This window comes from Convolutriloba macropyga, unplaced genomic scaffold, assembly GCF_964194025.1.
Source record: "Convolutriloba macropyga unplaced genomic scaffold, txConMacr16.3 SCAFFOLD_5831, whole genome shotgun sequence".
In the NCBI taxonomy this organism is placed as follows: domain Eukaryota; kingdom Metazoa; phylum Xenacoelomorpha; order Acoela; family Convolutidae; genus Convolutriloba; species Convolutriloba macropyga.
In genome coordinates, this window is record NW_027452943.1 from 8,592 (window position 1) to 15,240 (window position 6,649).

The following is a 6,649-nucleotide window of genomic DNA, read 5'->3' on the forward strand; positions in this document are numbered from 1 at the left end:
AACATGTGAAAGTCGTAGAATTTTGCGATCAAATTGTGGCTAGTACTGTGATGTTACTAGTAACCTTGTGTTACGTCATATGGCCAAGAGAGCATTTGAAGGCGAAACTTCTGCATGGGGAAGCTGCATCATGAACAAAAGTTTATATCGAGTATTATGTTGACATTAGTAGGCCCTGGCCGAAAGCGCAGCATGTGAAAGGTATAGATAAAAGTTATCGTTGCAGTCAGTACTGTGTAGTTACTAGTAGCTGGATTTAAGCTCGAAATGAGACACTGTTGGTGAAACTTCATCATGAGAACGTCACAAGCTGATCACGCTCCATGATATGACTAGTATTATGTTGCTTCTAGTAGGCTAAGCGCAAGCCGAAACATCAACATGTGAAAGTCGTAGAATTTTGCGATCAAATTGTGGCTAGTACTGTGATGTTACTAGTAACCTTGTGTTACGTCATATGGCCAAGAGAGCATTTGAAGGCGAAACTTCTGCATGGGGAAGCTGCATCATGAACAAAAGTTTATATCGAGTATTATGTTGACGTTAGTAGGCCCTGGCCGAAAGCGCAGCATGTGAAAGGTATAGATAAAAGTTAGCGTTGCAGTCAGTACTGTGTAGTTACTAGTAGCTGGATTTAAGCTCGAAATGAGACACTGTTGGTGAAACTTCATCATGAGAACGTCACAAGCTGATCACGCTCTATGATATGACTAGTATTATGTTGCTTCTAGTAGGCTAAGCGCAAGCCGAAACATCAACATGTGAAAGTCGTAGAATTTTGCAATCAAACTGTGGCTAGTACTGTGATGTTACTAGTAACCTTTTCTTACGTCATATGGCCAAGAGAGCATTTGAAGGCGAAACTTCTGCATGGGGAAGCTGCATCATGAACAAAAGTTTATATCGAGTATTATGTTGACGTTAGTAGGCCCTGGCCGAAAGCGCAGCATGTGAAAGGTATAGATAAAAGTTATCGTTGCAGTCAGTACTGTGTAGTTACTAGTAGCTGGATTTAAGCTCGAAGTGAGACACTGTTGGTGAAACTTCATCATGAGAACGTCACAAGCTGATCACGCTCTATGATATGACTAGTATTATGTTGCTTATAGTAGGCTAAGCGCAAGCCGAAACATCAACATGTGAAAGTCGTAGAATTTTGCGATCAAATTGTGGCTAGTACTGTGATGTTACTAGTAACCTTGTGTTACGTCATATGGCCAAGAGAGCATTTGAAGGCGAAACTTCTGCATGGGGAAGCTGCATCATGAACAAAAGTTTATATCGAGTATTATGTTGACGTTAGTAGGCCCTGGCCGAAAGCGCAGCATGTGAAAGGTATAGATAAAAGTTAGCGTTGCAGTCAGTACTGTGTAGTTACTAGTAGCTGGATTTAAGCTCGAAATGAGACACTGTTGGTGAAACTTCATCATGAGAACGTCACAAGCTGATCACGCTCTATGATATGACTAGTATTATGTTGCTTCTAGTAGGCTAAGCGCAAGCCGAAACATCAACATGTGAAAGTCGTAGAATTTTGCAATCAAACTGTGGCTAGTACTGTGATGTTACTAGTAACCTTTTCTTACGTCATATGGCCAAGAGAGCATTTGAAGGCGAAACTTCTGCATGGGGAAGCTGCATCATGAACAAAAGTTTATATCGAGTATTATGTTGACGTTAGTAGGCCCTGGCCGAAAGCGCAGCATGTGAAAGGTATAGATAAAAGTTATCGTTGCAGTCAGTACTGTGTAGTTACTAGTAGCTGGATTTAAGCTCGAAGTGAGACACTGTTGGTGAAACTTCATCATGAGAACGTCACAAGCTGATCACGCTCTATGATATGACTAGTATTATGTTGCTTATAGTAGGCTAAGCGCAAGCCGAAACATCAACATGTGAAAGTCGTAGAATTTTGCGATCAAACTGTGGCTAGTACTTTGATGATGCTTGTAGCCAACCGAATTGGTTGAAAAGCCCAATAAGTAAGCTAACTTGGGAGAGCTTGTTGGAAACCAAATGCTACTAGATTGGTCCAAATACATCCTTCAACAGGGGATCACTTGGCTCGCTTTACGAAGAGGAGCACAGCTATATGTGTTAATTCGGTATGAATCGCAAGATTTGTTTACCGACCTCTCTAACGCAAAAGGCGGTCTCGGCTTCGGCTGTTGACTGCGTCCGATTCAGGGTTATATAACTCTCGATTGAACACATTGATGTTCTATTGTTGGTGCTTCCAATAAAATTGGAACACTTAAAGCAGAACCGATTCAAATAATAGCATTCTGATCAATGATTGCATTCCTTGATCAAGAACTGCTGGAGTCATTGTGATGGCGAATTTTCTTCATAAGAAAATTGCAAAGAGACGGAACTTAATGAGACTAGTATTATGTTGTTTCTAGTAAGCGGAAGCTGAAACAGCAACATGTGAAAATCAAGTTTTGTTCAATGATCTCGAGGCGATAAGTACTATGAAGCAACTAGTAGCCTAAGCATGACTCAGATTTGAGACAGTCAAAAAGACTGGCGAAACTTCTTCACATGAAAGTTACATAGAGAACTACAAATGTATACAGCGAGTATTATGTTGTTTCTAGTAGGCGAAAGCTGAAACATCAACATGTGAAAGTTGTCTGCAAACTGTAGAACGATATGTGATTAGTACTGTGCTGTTACTAGTAGCCAGTCTGACTGTAGAAGCCAAGACAAAGGGAAACTAATGCATCTGAAAAGGACAAGTTATGGAAAGGTATGCACGATAAGTATTATGTTGTTTCTAGTAAGCGGCAGCTGAAACATCAACATGTGAACGTCGTTGTGTACAGTAACCTAGAACTATATAGTCCTTAGTAACGTGCATTTACTAGTACCTGTAATTGGTATTCAGACTCAGGCAGTTTGGAATAGTTTGGCAAAGATGCACCAGAGAAAAACTGGGATTTGATACAGAAATTGTTGAATACAAGTATTATGCTGCTTCTAGTAGGTTGAATCCGAAACATCAGCATGTGAAAATTGAAAACATTTCTGGTTCGAATTGTCACAAGTATTTGGTGATCTGAGTAGCCAAACTCACTACAACGCCAATTGAAGGCAAAAATTCTCAACGGGAAAAGCTATTCTCATTGAATGAGCTAACAAGACGAGTATTATGTTGCTTCTAGTAGGCGAAAGCCAAAACATCAACATGTGAAAGTCTTGCTGAACAAATTTAATGTTGTTGAGCTCAGTACCGTGTGAATTAGTAGCCATAATTGGCGAGCGAAAATTGAACTGGCGAAACTTCGTCTTTGGAAAATTGCAGATGCCGAGCACTTATTTTGCAACGAGTATTATGTTGACTGTAGTAAGCGAAAGCCGAAACAGCAACATGTGAAAGCTGTTGAAATTTGTGGTCATTTTGCAATAAGTACAAGGAGTGTAACTAGTAGCCAGGTCAAAATTTGGGATAAGAATGAGCAAAAATTCTGCATGAGAACAGTTGAAATTATGAAACTAAATTACAAAGACTAGTATTATGTTGTTTCGAGTACGCGAAAGCGGAAACATCAACATGTGAACGTTTGTAACGAAGTTTCGTTAATTTTCAGCCTAGTACTGAGCAAGAACGAGTAGCCTCATCTCCAATCCCACGCAAAATGTAGTGAAATATGTGAGTGAACCTTATTCACGGTGAGGGTTTCCCGAGGTCTGTATTGCAGCGAGTATTATGTTGCTTCTAGTAAGCGAAAGCTGAAACAACAACATTTGAAAGTTGGAATTAATGACTGAATGGAAACTTCGACCTGTGTTTGATAGTAGTAGCGAACAAAACTGCTGAATCGGTTTCTGTCTCATATTGGTCAGTGAACCAATTAAGAGACAATCAACTACATAACCTGAATTGGGCGAGAGAACCCCCTTAACTTAAGCATATCAGTAAGGGGAGGAAAAGAAATCAACTGAGAATCCCTTAGTAATGGCGAATGAACAGGGAAAAGCTCATCGGGAAGAGAAATGGCAACATTTCTCGGTGTCCGGTATGGTTTGATGCTAGACTGGTGAATTTGTCCTGATGTCTACTGGAAAGTAGCATCAAAGAAGGTGAAAATCCTGTAAAGGTCATTTTCGATACCAGTCATAATGGCTCATTCCTATGAGTAGAGTTGTTTGAAAGTGCAACTCGAAGCTGGAGATATGTCTCTCCAAAAGCTAATTATAAAGCGAGACCGATAGTAAACAAGTACCGTGAGGGAAAGTTGAAAAGCACTCTGAAGAGAGAGTGAAAAGTACGTGAAACTGTTGAAGGGGAACTGGAGTGAGCGTTACCATACTCAATGCCTTGATATTATATTCTCGGCTACCGAGTAGTGTAGTTGTCGTCTTTTGGCAAATCTTGTTAATGAATCGAGCAGAAGTTTTCCTCGGAATTCTTCTTGTTGATTCTAAACAAAATGAGATAAATTGATCTTGATTGCCTGTCTGACCTCAACTTCCTATTCAATGCTCTCTACAGCCCGTCTTGAAACACGGACCAAGGAGTGTGAGTTGCTTGCAAGTGTTGTCGCTCATTGAAAGCGCACACGCGAAATGAAAGTGAACAGTGTAATTTTTATGAATTGCACTACTTTGTGTGGTGAGGGCGCCGATTCGGTGTCCCGCAACCACGGACGGTTTTGCTCTTATTGCATGACTGATCCAGAGCAAGTAGCACACGACCCGAAAGATGGTGATCTATGCTTGGGCAGGGCGAAGCCACGGGAAACCATGGTGGAAGCCCGAAGCGGTTCTGACGTGCAAATCGATCGTCTGACCTGAGCATAGGGGCGAAAGACTAATCGAACCATCTAGTAGCTGGTTTCCTCCGAAGTTTCCCTCAGGATAGCAAAAGCTTGAGCAAGATTGAAAAATCTTCGCAAAGCAATTTCATCGGTTAAAGCGAATGATTAGAGGAATGGGGGAAAATTTTTCCTTCACCTATTCTCAAACTATAAATCGGTGAGATGTCCTTGTGACTTAATTGCACTTGGACTATGAATGCAAGCTTTTTGTGGGCCGCTTTTGGTAAGCAGAACCGGCGATGTGGGATGAACCAAAAGTTGGGTTAAGGCGCCTAACTACTTGCTCATGAGTCACCACAAAAGGTGTTGATTGATACTGACAGCAGGACGGTGGTCATGGAAGTTGAAATCCGCTAAGGAGTGTGTAACAACTCACCTGCCGAATCAATCAGCCCTGAAAATGGATGGCACTAGAGCTCGTGGCCTATACCCAACCATGAATATCAATATCTAACGCAAGTTAGATTAGAGAAAAAGAGCCTCACCAGCTCAAAAATGATATTCATGTGTAGGAGGACACATTGATTGCGCTAAAGTATGCACGCAAGTGTATGCGCGAAGCGATCAATGGAGCAGATCTTGGTGGAAGTAGCAAGTACTCAAATGAGAACTTTGAGGACTGAAGCGGGAAAGGCTTTCATGTGAACAGCGTTTGCACATGAGTTAGTCGATTCTAAAAGACAGGCTAATGCCAAAGTCTTGAATAGTGGTTTCTTGAAAACTGCTGAGTCTCGAAAGAGCATCGGGTTAAAATTCCCGAACTTACTCTCCTGGCATTGAGACGGCAACGTCATTGAGGTCGAACTTTGTCATTGGGACCTTGGGGAAGAGTTATCTTTTCTTTATAACACGTTGTAGAGTCCTTGGAATTGATTCAATCAGAGATAAGGCTCGAAGCGTGCAAGAGCACAGCAGCATTTGCTGTGTCCCAATTGTTCCTGGTGGCACATAAAAGTTTGGCTTAGCAGATGTCAGGAGAGTGAATCGTACCGATTACCGCATCAGGTCCCCAAGGTGAAAAGCCTCTGGTCTTGGAACAGTGTAGATAAGGGAAGTCGGCAAAATAGATCCGTACCTTCGGAAGAAGGATTGGCTCTGAGGAGTGGGTGTAACAAGCCTTTAGTTTGACGCTTCGGTCTGCTAAAGCGTGCGATGGCCTTCGGGTTGTTGGCGTTTGGTTTGACTGCTAGCTGATATGCTTTAGGTCTATTCTGTTGCACAAAAAACACTCGAACTCTGAACTGGTTCGGACAAGGGGAATCCGACTGTTTAATTAAAACAAAGCATTGCGATGGCTGGTGAAACGGTGTTGACGCAATGTGATTTCTGCCCAGTGCTCTGAATGTCAAAGTGAAGAAATTCAAATAAGCGCGGGTAAACGGCGGGAGTAACTATGACTCTCTTAAGGTAGCCAAATGCCTCGTCATCTAATTAGTGACGCGCATGAATGGATTAACGAGATTCCTACTGTCCCCTATCTACTATCCAGCGAAACCACAGCTTTGGGAACGGGCAAAGCTAAATCAGTGGGGAAAGAAGACCCTGTTGAGCTTGACTCTAGTCTGACTTTGTGAAGTGGCTCGAAAGGTGTAGAATAAGTGGGAGAAAACTTCGGTTTTCGTCAGTGAAATACCACTACTTTCGGTGTCACTTTACTAATCCAGTCAAAAAGTAAAGGCACATTTGAATAAAATGGCCTAATTAAAGCGAAAAATCGCAAAACTGCACCATGCCTGGCATCGGAGTAGTTAGATTGAACCCACCTGGAGACAGGGTCAGGTTGGGAGTTTGACTGGGGCGGTACATCTGTAAAATGATAACGCAGG

At 42.0% G+C, this 6,649-nt stretch overlaps 2 pseudogenes; both read left to right on the forward strand.

The window, feature by feature from the left end:
• Positions 1-2,040: 2,040 nt before the first annotated feature.
• On the forward strand, positions 2,041-2,192 carry LOC142357918 (5.8S ribosomal RNA; annotated as a pseudogene).
• A 1,684-nt stretch (positions 2,193-3,876) lies between these two features.
• LOC142357919 (large subunit ribosomal RNA) lies at positions 3,877-6,649 on the forward strand (annotated as a pseudogene; the record flags this gene model as incomplete).